This window comes from Myotis daubentonii, chromosome 3, assembly GCF_963259705.1.
Source record: "Myotis daubentonii chromosome 3, mMyoDau2.1, whole genome shotgun sequence".
Lineage (NCBI taxonomy): Eukaryota > Metazoa > Chordata > Mammalia > Chiroptera > Vespertilionidae > Myotis > Myotis daubentonii.
In genome coordinates this window covers 69,522,705-69,538,708 of record NC_081842.1, presented here as the reverse complement: position 1 = coordinate 69,538,708, position 16,004 = coordinate 69,522,705, and positions in this window count along the sequence as shown.

Genomic DNA, 16,004 nt, shown 5'->3' with positions numbered 1-16,004 from the left:
CAAAATGGACCGACCCCAAATAAAATTGCTTAATTAACAAAATAATGCATTCAAACTTGCCTTCTCATTTATGACATGCTTAATTACCATTCCACTTGATTCTCAAAACAGAAGTTTGAAGTATTATTACCAGTATTTATCCACATTTGAAAGAAGAAATAGTGTGTAGATGATACGCTCGTAGTGAATTAGTGAGTGGAGAAACTTGAGCTTCGAAACTTGGTTTTCTGACACCAAAACCTATTATCTTGCTGCTGTCATACATTGCTCAGCCTTATTGTAAGTGAGAGAGCCCTTGAGGCTATCGTGAGGAGTGACTGTCAGATAATCATACTTTCTACCCTCTCACTTCATGGAGACCAAGGGGTCCAAATCTCATCTCATCTTAGTTTAGAGAAGAATTATAGTTTCACACATTCAAAAGCAAAAGATCAGTTAAATCTTAACTTTTAACTTGCATTTGAGGTATTTTGTGACTTGTACCTGCAGAAGCAAACTTGGCTCAGATGAGACCCACACTTGAATCTCATAGATGAATTTCTGTCAGAGGGTCTTTCATTAAGAAGGATACAAAAGAAAGGGGAGAGAGGTCCCTGAATAAAGTAAGAACTTGCAAGCATGCTGAGAAATCTCATCCCTGAACAATATTTAGTGGAAAGGGTTCTTCATAAGCCTGGTTTTCTCTTTTTAGGAGACCTAAAATCCTTCTAAAAAGAGGTTTGTGTCCCCCAATAATTACAACACTTAAAGAAAAATTCCTGCCCTTAAACAAAATGATGATGATGATGATGATGATGATAATCCTATATAATAAAGAGCTAATATACTAATTAGACCAAACAGCAGAATGACCATCTGGACAACCTTCCGGACAAAGCCTGGGCTGCAAGGGCCAAGCCCCTTGCATGAATTTCATGCATTGGGCCTTTAGTCCTATATAATAAAAGGCTAATATGCAAATAGACCGAACTGCGGAATGACCAGTCTCTATGACATGCAATGATCACCAGGGGGCAGACGTTCAATGCAGGAGCTGTCCTCTTTTGGTCAGTGCGCTCCCACAGGGGGAGTGTCGCTCAGCTAGAAGCTGGGCTCACGGCTGGTGAGTGCAGCGGCCGTGGTGGGAGCTTCTCCCACCTCCGCAGCAGTCGGACATCCCCTAAGAGCTCTTGGACTGTGAGAGGGCACAGGCCGGGCTGAGGGACTCCCCTCTGGCCCGAGTGCAAGAATTTTATGCACTGGACCTCTATTATTATTAATAATAATAATAGTGGCAGTGTGGAGAATGGGACACTTTACTGGCATTTTCTCCATTTTTCTGAATTAACTCCACTTCAGGCAACTTAAACATCTTTGAATTATTTTCCATCTCAGATTATTTAGGGAGAATATAGCTAATTTCTAACTGTATAAAAATTGTTTTCTAAAATCACAGTAGCAGTGTTTGACTAACATTGTTGGTTGGCCAGACCCACAATCATTCCTAAAATGATTCTTGCAAAGAGCTAGAAAGGCTCATACTAGAAGTAGCCTTGTGAACCATTTTGAGACCAAGAAACATGAGGGAAGTCTCCTGGAAGGCTTCTGAGTAGTTTCAATGTACTGTTGAAGAGACAGACATTGACTTCCAATTCTCCTTTCTTCCTGCCTTTACCTTAATCATAAAGCTTAGAGCTGTCCCAGCCCTTTTGTGACCATGAGCATTGAGATTGTGAGGGTGAAGAGCCAGAAATCTCTGGAATCATTGGTAGAAATATTGGAAAAAACCTGGCCTGAAATGTTGTTGATCAGCTGAACTAATGCCATAACTGGCTATTTTCAGCTTTCTCATTATATGAGAAAGTAAGCCCCTCTTTGTTTAAGCTACTATTCCTGAGATTATCATGCAGTCAAAGGTATTCAACTACTAAAAGTTATCAGTTTTGAACTAATTATGTAAAGAGTTTGAACCTAAGTTTCTTTGTGTATCTAAGAATTCTGATTTAAAAAGTATATTGGCCTTGTTGTATTCAGAAGCAAAAAGACAACCTATTAAATAGAAGATATTCACCAATGATATATCTAATAAGGGGTTAATATCCAAAATTACCAAGAACTCAAACAAATCAACACACACAAAAAAAATAAACAAACAAAAAACCCACCAAAACTATTCAATTAAAAAATGGGCTAAGGACAGGACCTAAATAGACACTTCTCCAAAGAGAACATACAGGTGGCAAATAGATAAATGAGATGCTCATTGCCATCAATTGTCAAAGAAATGTAAATTAAAACCACAATGAGATATCACCACACACCTGTCAGAATAGCCAGACTAGCTATCACCAATAAATCCACAAAAAACAGGTGTTGGCAAGAATGTGAAGAAAAGGGAACCCTTGTGTACTGTTGGTGGGATGCAGATTGGTGTAGCCATTGTGGAAAACAGTATAGATGAGCTGCCTTGTGACCCAGTGATTCCACATCTGGGTATTTATCCAAAGAAACCGAAAACCCCTATGTTCACTGCAGTGCTATTTACAATAGCCAAGCTATGGAAGCAACTCAAGTGCTCATTAATAGACAAGTGAATAAAAAAGCAATGGTACATAGAGGGTGGAGCAAAAGTAGGTTTACAATTGTTCACATGGAAAATAATACAATAATTAATAAATAATAATACAAGAATAAACTGTTTCACATAGTCCCAACTGCAAACCTACTTTTGCCCCACCTTAAATATGTAATAGACTATTACTCAGTCATAGAAAAGAATAAAATCTTACTATGTGCATGAGCATGGATGGACCTAGAAAGTATTATGCTCATTGAAAAATGTTAGTCAGAAAAAGCTGAATATCATATAATTTCATTTATATGTGGAATCTAAAGAACAAAATAAACAAACAAAATTAAAACAGACTCATAGACACAGAGAGCAGACTGGTGGTTGCCAGAGAAGAGGAGTGTTGGGAGACTCAGTGAGAGGTGAAAGTATTAAGTACAAATTAGCATTTACAAAATAGTCACAGGATGTAAAGTACAGCATTCGAGAATATAGTCAATAAAACTGTGATGACTATGTATGCTGACAGGCGGTACTGCAAATATTGAGGGGAACGCTTTGTCAGTTAGCTGATTGTCTAACCTCAGTGCCGTACACATAAAACCAATATAAAATAATACTTAAAGTGAACCTTAACTGAAAAAAACTAAAGATGCAAAAAATACACAAGACAATTAGAAAAAACTTCTCAGTTCAGTTCTTACTCTAAGGCCAACACAAGGAAAATACCTTTTCTAGTGGCAACTTGAAGAAAAATGTCTTTATTGTTGCTATTTAAAGATCACTATTGGAAGTCATGCTTCCTCATTGAAAAGGAACTATCTCAGTAGCCAAAGCAGAAAAGTAGAGATTTTAAAGCACTTCTTAAGTAGATTTGCAACAGCAGAGTTTCAGGGAATGAATACCACCACCACCACTACACACCCCTGTTCCCCCCCCCAATCACCTCTCCCCTGCCGCCGGCCAACCTCCCGCGGTCCCTCCCCCTGGCTGACTGGATCCTCTCCTTGGTTGGCCAATATCCTGGGGCCCCTTCCCCTAGCCAGCCAACCTCCCACAGCCCCTTCCCACCCCCTACCCGCCCGGCCCCCACTATTGGCCCCGATGAGGGGGGCTGGCCTGCCAACCTCCCTCGGCCCCTCACCCTGGTCGGCCAACCTCCCAAGGTCCCTCCCCACTGCCGGCCAGCCCCTGCAATAAGCCCTGATCAGGGGGCCAGCCAGCTCCCTGGGGTCCCTTCCCCCAGCCAGCCAGCTCCCCGATAGGCCTCAATCACCAGCCAGGTCGAGGGACTCCACCCATGCACGAATTCGTGTACTGGCCTCTAGTTATTTATAAAATTTGGACCCTTGGCAGACAAGTCTCTTCTTGGGGTTTACATCAAATGAATCTTCTTGGGGTCCACATTATAAATCAGCATGATTCAGGAGATAGTTTTAAATTTGGTTTAAGTGATAGAATAATTTTAAAGAAATCAGTTTAGTTTACTAGTCTTTTGTAAGTTCCTTTAAAAATAAAATTCAAATCAGATTCATATTATACTGGATTTAACATGAGACATAAATAAGTAAAAAATAGTTTACACTAAGCTGACAACTTGTTTACAGTTTTTATTGATGAAGTTTAAATTGGTTGGAATTTCACAAAATGTCTAAGAAGTGACGAAAATCAAATAGAATTTGTGTTGCTTCTATGTAAGCAAATCCTTGTAAATTTATTCTTGTCTCTGTGTGACAGATGATTGGAAACAATAAAATGGTACTTTTTCTACTGATTGGCATGTCCAGGCAGCTAAATCACCCATTCGTAGGATGTCCTCCAACTCATAGAGATCATCTCTTCCTCAGTCTTCCTATTAGCAAGAAAACAAAAGTGAAAAAGTAAACACTTCACTTTCTTTGATCTCTCATTCCAATCAGCTAAGAGTTGGAGACAAATTAGACAACTGAGCAGGAACTGGTTTGGCTCTAATAACCCACCTCTACTTGGCCCTCAGTGTGGTCTTGCAATTTGACCACATTCCTGTGGTCAGCTCAATCTCCTATACTCCACAATCATTTTGAACTTCTACTCTTCTCAGATTCCATCCTCTTGTGCACTCATACTCAGGACTCTGCATTCTCCTCTAAAAAATTAAAACTTTTTTTTAAAGTTTCAAACAGAAAATTTATTTAACCCTTTAATTTCCTGCCACCAAATCAATGATACCATCTCATATTTCTGACCCACAAAAATGGAGAAAATGTTTCCTCTTACTATTCAAGGCCAAAATATCCACATATTCTCTGGATTATATTCCCTTCTATATGTCCACGAAACTCAGTAGCTTGTTGAACAAACTCAAAAACAGTAGAGAGGCTTTGGTAGAAAATAAATAACAAAAATTTATTCAAGGATCTTTGAATTTGCAAACTTGAAATACATCCAAGCCAAACCTAGAAATATTTTCAAGGAGAAAGAAGACCTGAGGGTGCTTGTAGTAAAAAGTACATTCTTGAGAAGAATCAGTACTGAATTCTTAGCTTCAGGATTGGTCCAAGATGGTAATCTTCAGATGTCCAGTGGTATGAACAATGGAACAATTTCTTCTTGAGGTCATTTTGATGGTCACCTAATGGTTTAATGCATGTTCAGGCACTGATGCCCAATAACCTAATGTTCCTTCAGGTATTAAAAAAGGACTGGACAGTTCAGAAATATAAGTTCCCAGATTAGTTAAGGCAAAAATAAAATCATTTCTGATGCACCATCCTACTTTAATAATTTAGCAGCTTTACCATGTTGACTTTATTTTATTTCTTTATCCCACAGGCTTTTTATTCTCAAATTTTGATTGTTTTGAGTAGGCAGTATATATAAACTAGAGGCCTGGTGCACGAATGCATGCACTCTAGTGGGTTCCCTCGGTCTGGCCTGTGGGATTAAACTGAAACTGGCTCTCCACATCCCCCAAGGGGTCCCAGATCGTGAGAGGGCGCAGGCCTCTGGTGGGGATCATGGACCCCACCAGTCCATGATCAGCGCTGGGGAGGGACATGGGAAATTGCTGGCCAGCCAGGGAGGGACTGCAGGAGGGCTCCAGGGCATGTCCAGCCCAACTTGCTCAGTCCTAATCGGCAGGACCCCAGCAGCAAGTTAACCTACTGATTGGAGCGTCTGCCCCCTCTTAGTCAGTGAACATTATAGCGACTGGTTGACCAGCCGACTGTCTACTCCTGGTGGTCAGTGCATATGACAAATTAGACAACTGAGCAGGAACCGCGCAAGCAGTTGAGTGGCCTTAGCATATCATTAGCATATTACACTTTGATTGAATGGACAACTGGACAACCAAACACTTAGCATATTAGGCTTTTATTATATAGGATGATTCAAAGTTCAAAAGTTATAGAAGGGAATATGATGAAAAATCTCTTTTTCATTTCTAGTCCCAGTTACCTATCTTATCCTTGGAGCAAGAATCCTGCCAAAGATATTCTAAGCACCTACAAGTAAATTATGCACACTATCTTTCTTAAGTGTTTTCTTTTTAAAGCAGTACACTTTACACACTGTTACATATCTGTGTTTTTTTTTACATTAAAAGTATCTTGGAGATAATATTAATTCATAAAGTACTGGTTCATTATTTTTTAGCTATACAGCCTCAATTATAAATGTCTTATAAATTATTTAACCTAACCTTATTGACATTTAACTTGTCTCCAAATTTTATTGTTATAAATGACATTGCAACAAACAATTTCATACATTATTTGGCATATGTCAAGATATACCTGCAGATTAAATTATTTGACATATGTCAAGATACACCTACAAGTGGGATTACAGGGTTAAAGCATAAACATAATTGTGATTTGAATAGATATTGCCAAATTAACCTCCACAGATGTCAAATCAAACTACAGTCCCATCAAAACTGTATGAGTGATAACATTCACCCAACAAAAGGGTATCACTAAGTTTCCTGCAGATCTCATAATTTTAATTAGCAGTTTATTTATTATGAGCATGATTGACAACCTTTTTAAATATTTAAAAGTCATTTGTTATTCCTTTTCTAAAAACTCTGTTCATATCTTTTTTTCATTTTCTCATGTTGTTGTGTTTTAAAAAACTGATTTGTATAAGTCATTTATATATAAAGACAGCTTTTTAAATATGAGTTACAAATTTTTTGGCCTTAAATAAAATATTTTATAGTCAGATTTACTGAAGTTTTACATTTATGCTTCTGGCATTTGTGATATACTTAAGAGAGTTCTTTCCTACTCAAAGTTTATAGGGGGAAAATTCTTATGGTTTCCTCTACTATTTTTATGATTTCTGCCTTCAAGTTTTCTTCATAAAAATTTTACATATTTCTTGTTAAGATCATTACTAGGTATTTTGTCATTTTTATTGTTATTGAAAGTGGATCCTGTATTTTATTAGTGCTCCTAATTCATTTCACTATATAGAGGCTACTAATTTCTAGATATTAATTTTGTAGTAAGTTACCTTACTGAATTCTCTAATTTCATTGGATTTTTAGTTAATTATCTTGGGATTTTTAGGCATGCAATAGTATTGCCTATGAATAGGCATTAATTCAATATCTCCCTCTCTGATATTTAAGCCTCAAAATTCTCTTTTTCATTTCTCTATTTAGTATCCCCAGAATGTTAGACAATAGTGTGATTGTAAGTATTCCTGTCTTATTACTCAGGTGATCTTACATTGTAGATTACCTTCTAAAATGTCATCAGCTTATCCCTATTTCATAGATCCTTCTAATCATGAAAACCTCTCTGTGGATACCACACTGCCCTCCAGCTATTGCTCTCTCCTCTTTTTTTTCCCCAAAAGCCAAACGCCTTGAAAAAGTTATCTATGCTTGTTCTCCTCATATCCTCCTCTTTCATTAATTCCTTCATTATTTCATTCTAGTTTCTATTTCCACCACTAGGCAGAGTAGATGCTCTGGTTCATCAATCCTGTGGTACTCAAGAAACTCTTTAGTGGTGCTGATGGTTGCAGGCAGACTGAGTCTGTGGTGGCAGTGGCAGCAGTGTAATAGATGGTGTCTGATGGGTTTCAGAACATGCTATCCCAGGATATGGCACATTGGCCTATTTAATATTTTAATCTGAAGGAGTTTTAAAAAATGCTGGAAACAAGAAGGTCATTCTGACCTTGCCCCTGCTCTTTTCTCCTGAAGCAGCTCATAAGACCCTCAGATACAAAGTGCCTTCGGTATACCTGGAGGAGAGGAGGATCCTTACTTCCAAAGACAAGGGACACCAAGAAGGCTTAAACAAGCAGGCCTTGCTCATTTTCCCCAGTTTACTAAATTTATCACATTTCTCCATGACTTCTATTCCTCATAGAACGTCAGATAAAATACTCAGGTTTAGCTATTTCTTTGGATCTTCACTTCCTCATGAAGGCTCTCCTGTAAAACTTTAATTCAATAAATTTGTACGCTTTTCTCCTGTTAATCTGGCTTTGTCAGTTTAATTTTCAGACCCAGCCAGGTCCCCAAGAGGGCTGAGGAAAACTTTTCCTCCTCTGTGTGTCTAATGTACAGCTCAAGCCTTCTCCTTGGTGTCAAATGTGTTGTCTAACGTCCAGTGACTGTAGCAACAGTATCTTCTCTTGATCCCTTGCAGTGTGATTTTGGATATTGTTTCCGGCTGCTAATCTCCAATATTGATTAACAAGCCTCCCAGAAATGTAATGAACTACCCAACAAATTCTTTTAACAAATTCTGTTATATTAATATATTATCTCATGGTATTATATTAATATAATAAATTATGCTTATATTATCCACTTATTTTTTGTTACTTGCTCTTCCCAAGATTACCAATATCCCCATTCACACCATAGTGTTCAACCTAATTGATTATTTCTTCATTCTAAAAGCACTTTTGTCTCTTGGTATTGATGATATCACATCTGCAGTTTCCTTTTTCTCTCTCTCTCTCTCTCTGGCAACTCCTCAGTCTCTTTTGCTAGAGCTGCCTTTTCCTCCATTTCTCAGGATTACACCTTATCTGCTCTACTCATGTCCTAAGTGAACTAATATACAGTACTTACATGGCTTGAATACAATCAATTTGCTTATAAACTCTAAACTTATTTCCCCAGCCTAGACCAATGTTATGAGTTTTCTTCTGGATATCTAATAGTATACTGCACATACCTGCTTGGAAATCTCATTTAGACCTCAAACTCAATTGTCTTATTTCAGTGAATAGCATCAACACCTACTCAGTGCAGATGTTAGAGACCTTAGAGTCATCCTTGACTTTGTTCCTCTTTCCCTCAAAACCCAACCAAACTCCTCTGTCAACTTCTCTATTTTCATCACTTTGTTACTAACCATCATCACTTCTTATTTGAATTTCTATATCTACTTAACTAATTCTTGAATTTACTATTTTTTTTAAAAAAAAAAATCTGACTGCTTTATGGCTAGAGAGTCTAGATTTTTTTAAAAAAATATATTTTATTGATTTTTTACAGAGAGGAAGGGAGAGAGATAGAGAGTTAGAAACATCGATGGGAGAGAAACATCGATCAGCCGCCTCCTGCACATCTCCCACCGGGGATGTGCCCACAACCCAGGTACATGCCCTTGACCGGAATCGAACCTGGGACCCCTCAGTCCGCAGGCCGACGCTCTATCCACTGAGCCAAACCGGTTTCGGCTTGAATTTACTTATTCTTGTCAGTCCATTCTGTGTATGGTAGACAGATTGCTCCTTTTAAAAATGGAAAGTTGATCATGTCACTTGTCCATTGAGAATCTTTCAATGGCTTCGAATTAATGTTAGGATGAAATCCAAAATATTTAAGATTACCTATAATCTCCTTTACTTGGACTTTTTCTACTTTTCTAGTATCTTATGTCATTCTTCTGTTCATCAGTGTACAGCCAGAAAAATCGAACCCAAGGACCATTTCAATGAGTGAGCTATTACTCAAGATCAGGAGACTGCTATCCACCCTGGGCTGGAGCCTGCTTGCCTTTATTTTTCTTTGCTATGCTGGAGACATGAGGCCTGTACCTATTGCTGTTGGAACTAAACGGACATTTGCCTTTCAAGAGATGCTGCTAAATCCCTTTACTGACTACTGGAGTCTTCTACCACTTTTGTTGCTGCTACCTGAGGTTCCACCAGAAGCAGAAAAAAAAAAGGCTTATTTCTCTGACTACTAATGTCCTACCAGTGCTGCGGAGTGTCAGAAACTAACAGGAAATGTGCTGAAAGGGGAGTCGGCAACATGTAGTTTGCTGATTTCCAGCTCCTGTGATTCAGAAAACAAAGAAGGTCAAGAATGAATGGAGTCAAGAGCTACACACAAATAACTGGCACATTTTAAAAACTGACCAAACTGTGGGCTTTACACTGAACCCTTTTCACACACACACACACACACACACACACACACACACACACACACACTGATTTGGTTTTCATAGGGTTAGTACCAATTTATTTTTGGGGTTTTAGCTTAAATAACAGTTCATCAATAAAGCTATTTTTGACCCCATGTACTAATTTGGGTCCCGAATATACACTCTCTGATAGCCTTTCCTCACAACATTAATAAAATTGTGGCTAAAAAGTTGCCTAGTTATTTATTTAAATATCTGCCTCCCGTGCTAAACTGAAAGGTCATTGAGAAGAAGGACCTCTATAGGTCTTCTTTCCTGCGACATCTCTACTTCAGGGAGCATGAACAATAATATTCACTGAATGAATGAAATGTATCTTCTATCATGGCATTTGAAAGGGTAGTTTATTCATTGTCAATAATTCCCCCAGGTACAACAAATATAATAGTTCTGAAAGGTTATTTTATTATTAGGTAAAAGAGTCAGTTTCCAAGAGATTTTTCTCATGCTGTTGTATAGCTATTGGCAGAAATGACATATCAGTTTTTCTAAGTGAGTTGTTTTAGAAGAATGAATGCCTAGATATTTTTCAATAATATAGTATATTTCATAGTTATTTAAGTAACCGTAAAGATAGTTACCAAAATAGAGACAAATTTAAGAAATTAAATAAATGGAATTCTTATGAAACATACAGTGGGCAAAAAGGACAAAGAAAATCAGCAAAGATTTCTCCCAATCCTGAGGTTCTAGCCATCTAGTTACACACTTACATATGAACCCATTTATTTACCCAAGTACTCACATAGACTTTATACCAAAATCATATTTCAGTCCTCCGCTCTACCAGCTGAGCTATCGAAGGGAGCACCAAAATCATATTTCAGTTAATAGCTAATCATTAATGTATTTGATTATGAGAGGGATAGAACCAATTTCCTTGACAAATAAGTGGCTTATAGCTCCTCAATTTAGTTCTAGACATTAGGTCAACTCCTTTGTTTGGCGCTTTTTTTAAAAAAATATATTTTATTGATTTTTTACAGAGAGGAAGGGAGAGAGATAGAGAGTTAGAAACATCGATGAGAGAGAAACATCGATCAGCTGCCTCCTGCACATCCCCCACTGGGGATGTGCCCGCAACCCAGGTACATGCCCTTGACCAGAATCGAACCTGGGACCTTTCAGTCCACAGGCCGACACTCTATCCACTGAGCCAAACCGGTTTTGGCTGTTTGGCTTTTTATTCCCATACAGATTGTAGGGTACAACTGGGTAGCAGAGCTATCAGCACTCTCTGTTATCTTTAAAGCTGAGTTCCTGATTCTGTAAAAAGATTTTAAGGATTCTAATACCCAAAGTATTTGATCTGTTTCTATAAGATAAGTTGTATCTCTTCCATCCTCAGCTTCTTAGAATATATCTATAGGTTCTGATTTGTGGTAGAAAGTGGAGATGAGGTTATTGTCAATGAACTTTTAAATTATTGCTGAGGAAAGGACATACAAGTTAAATTCGAAGATGATTGATGCAATTCAATCTAGGAGAGCTTCATTTTTTTTTTCTGGAAAATAAAAAGCAAGGAAAGGAATGGGAGTCTGGGGAGAAAGAAAAACATTTGGAGCAGTCACTGTAAAGATTTCAATAAGGATGATTACAAGTACTATTGAGTAGCTTTGAGAATCTGAGGGGAAATTTGATACCATGATTTTGAGAATAATAACAGGTGCCCTGTAAGATTTTATCAAGCAAGTTCTGATCTGCACAGGAATACTGAGTGCTGTTAGTGAGGGTTAGCAACTCAGGCAAGGGCTGGTGAGTGCATTATTGAACCATTATCCATAGAGCCCACTTTGGATAAGAAGATGGAAAAGCCAGGGAAGAATAATGGATTTGGATAGAATAGAGGAGAAAAATTGGAAGAGAAAAAGTAAATTCAACAGTGATGATAATCTGGTAGGAAAACAGGAGGCTAGCTTAGAAAAAGCTTTTCCATGAGAAATTTCCACTGAGACCAAGGGTCCAGAGGAGGTTGAAACATATTGCTGTTATCAAGGGTTTCCAGTAGAAACAGAAGATAAAGATGTACACAGAAGTAAAGAGAGAGAGAGAGAGAGAGAGAGAGAGAGAGAGAGAGAGAGAGAACATGTTATTGAATGAAAGCTACTGAACAATAATTTAGAAGTAGATACACCCAGCCCTGCTCAAGACACACTGGATTGAAGAAGTAAAAAACAAAACAAACAAAAAAACACCCAGAAGCTTTCTGTAGATGTGGCAAAAAATCTTAAATTTTTAAGAGAAAATCTGCCCCCCCCCCATTTAGTTTGTTTATTTATTTATTTTAATCCTCATCTGAGGATATTTTTCCATGCATTTCTTAGAGAGAGTGAAAGAGAGAGGGAAAGACAAATAGCCATGTGAGAGAAACAGCCTCCTTCCTGCATGTGCCCTGACCAGGGCCTGGGCCAGGAAGGAGATTCTGCAAACAAGGTACGTGCCCTTGACCAGAATCAAATCCGGGACCCTTTGGTCTGTAGGCCAATGCTCTATCCACTGAGTTAAGCAGTGGTCGGCAAACTCATTAGTCAACATTGCCAAATATCAACAGTACAACGACTGAAATTTCTTCTGAGAGCCAAATTTTTTAAACTTAAATTATATAGGTAGGTACATTGCTATTAACTTAATTAGGGTACTCCTAAGGCTTAGGAAGAGCCACACTCAAGGGGCCAAAGAGCCGCATGTGGCTCGCGAGCCGCAGTTTGCCGACCACAGGCTAGGGCATCCCCCCATTTAGTTTTAGAAGATAGGAATGTTAAAGGCAATGTGGTGATGAGGTTCCTATACCAAACAATTTTCCAACTCTCTAGACCAGTTGGGTGTTCTATAATTCAATTATGACATTAACTACCTGGAATTAGCACAGATCCCATAAGTCCCACAAGCCTACCCCCACTTCAGATGCCAATCACAAGTCCCAAGTTGTCACTTATATTTTTGACCAACTGGCTATGACTCTCTTCTTGGGTTTGACAACTTTTTAGAAGGGTTCTCAGGACTCAGCGAATAACTTATTGCTGGTTTATTATGACACAACTCAGAAATGGTCAAAGGTAAAATATGCATAGAGCAATGCACATGGAAGGGGGCAGAGCTTCCATACCTCCTCTGAGTGCTCCAACTTTCTATGTGTTCACCAACCTTAATTAGATTAACTAGGGTACGATCCATTGAAACACTCATGGGGAGAAAAGTGGCTCTTCATTGTACTGAAACCACACAGACACCAGACTTATTTAGTTCAGTTCCATCTAAAAACAATAGCAAGACCATTCACAAAATGATTCTTTTTTTCCCACCCACTTCCATTCAATAAATACTTATTAATGATATTATAAAAGAAACTGTACTGGACATAGCATGAATCTGAGACATGCCCATAAGGATTAAAGGAATAATATAAAGTAGAAATAAGTTGCAAAAATTTCCCAATAATTTAGAAAACTATCAATTATGTTATTGCAACCATTGTCATTTGATCTGCCCCCATTTTCTTCTCCATATTCTCTCTTCTAATATCACTCTGCCTCTATCCACATTTTCACTACCTTCTTTTGAGAGCTTCTTTTTTCATCCTCTTGTTCATGTCTCTTTTGTCTTACTTCCCTCATTTGCCTGTATTACTATCTCTTAACTAGACATACCACTGTGGGAACAAACTAGTTTATTTTAAAATACTATGTTCTTCTCAATTAATTTTCTTTTTTACATGCACTTTATCACACCGCTCAATTCAGACCTTCATTATTTCCGTTCTTACATTTTCCTTACTAATTTTCTGCCAAATCACCTGATAATTCATTCATCCTCATCTTTACACTGGTCTGTGACTTTCCTAGAAAACCTAATTTTGTCCTTTTCTACTCAAAAGTCTTTGTTTCATGATTTACCAGATACAATCTGAACTTCTTTATGAGGTTTAAAAACACCCTGCATACCCATCTAACACTTTTTACCTTTTCTCCTAATTTTCCTTTGAATTTTACCCACTAGCAGCACAGAAATACTTGTGGTTTCCAAAACACATTATACCCTATCATGCCTCTGTACCCTTCCACCTATGATTCTCCTATTCCCGCGGCTGTTTTTACACCATTTGTATGAAAACCCCCCACTCATTCTTGAAGATTATTCAAATGTCATCTTTGCTGTTAAGTCTTCCTTAAGCATACATAGGACTCCTCCTCTGCTCTCTCCTATATTGTACAACCATTCATTATTTGCAAGAATATTATAGTTTGAGGGTTAAGGACTTGGGTTTTTCCATTCCCAACACCTAATATAGACTCCAGCACACAATAGCTCAATCATCTTTCCTAAATTTAACCTCCCTCTTTATTTTTGTTTCTGAGAACTCTGTTATTTTCTAATTAAATTTATTACAGTGACATTGGTTAATAAATCATATGGGTTTCAAGTGTACACTTCTATGATATATCATCTGTATACTACATTGTGTTTTTACCACCCAAAATAAAATCTTCCGTCACCACATTGCTACTCCCCTACCCTCTTCCCTCTAGTCACCACCATACTGTTGTCTGTGTTTGTTTTTGTTTGTATGTCATGTTTGTTCATTTGTTGCTTTCAGTTCCCTTTTATTTAACCTACCATAATGCAGTTGCATAGCTCTTCTCTCTCTCTCTAAATATCCCTTTCTCAAATTTTATTCTTTGGAACTCTAGTGTTCTACAAAAGAGTTGTATATTATTTTTTAAAAAGTTAGCTTTTAGATAGTTATGTGAAGTGTATGTTTGTTTTAATTGTAAGCTTACTAGAGAAGTCCAATTCTTCCCCCCCCCCCCCCCCACATAATCCTATTATCTTTTAGCTCTATAATGATTCTCAAGTGTACTCAAGGTCTGTAAAAAAAAAATCACCAAAAATTTGAAATTTCCTTTTGTTTTTACCATGATCTAGATGAGGAATATCAACAAATCATATGTATATATGACTAAAACACCAACATAATTTCCTCCAAATTTACTTATTTCAAACCCACCTTTGCTCAATCTGGATTATTGCCAATTAAAGGAACACATTTTGCTCATTTTCCTTACTGCTGTTATTTACATTAATTGATGGATTGATGTTGCCGCTATTTTAAATGATTTGACTTAGAGAAAATAACTGTTACAAGAGAAAGTTTGAGAACTAGTCACTGAAAAAGAGAGCATCAATCAAGATCTGATCAGAAAAAGAGAAACCATACTATGTTACTGAAGGAACTTAATAATAGGGTATTGTTACACAGGGGTTGGAAGGGAGGTCTCCAGACCAAATAGGGGAAACTGAGGTGATCCAAAGATATGAAATGTAGGAATCCATTACCACCTTTAGAGCTGGAGGAACAAAGGGAAAAGGTTGGGTTATTAGAACTCAGAAGCTCAGAGGAGAGATCTTGATGAGCTAGGGATTGGACCCCTGAGAAATGGGCACAGCCTGGCTGGTGCTGGGTACCTCTGAGGGGTTGTGATGAGTCTGGTTCTCAGGGTATAGAACAAGTGGGAGGCTGGGACCAGCTGCTGATGACAGGGTGAAGGGCTATTACTGCTGAGGTGATGGTGATAGGAGCAGTAAGCAAACAGAAAGGAACAGGTCTCTTCTTCCTCCTCTTGCCTTCTACCCTCCCTCAGTGACTTCTATTGATAGCACCTACCAGGAAGTCAGTTGGCAAAGGAGGCAGATTGCAGAACCACAACTGCCATATTACAAATCCGGCATCTGGAAGAGTGACTATGGAGGGGAAAGACAATAGTTTAATAAGTAGCACTAGAAGAAATAAAATGGAGTCTCTTAAGCACTAGTCAGTGTAATTATCACCCAGCTTAAAAACTCAAGATGATCATATACTCAAGACCTTAAAACATTAAAATTCTTTTGAGTTTACCTGCCATTAGATGTACATCTGAGTATGCTATGTCATTATAATCATTTAATCATCCAAACTGGTACCTATATAGTAGATATTATTCTAGATGGTTGGGTTTGAACAATGAAAAAAT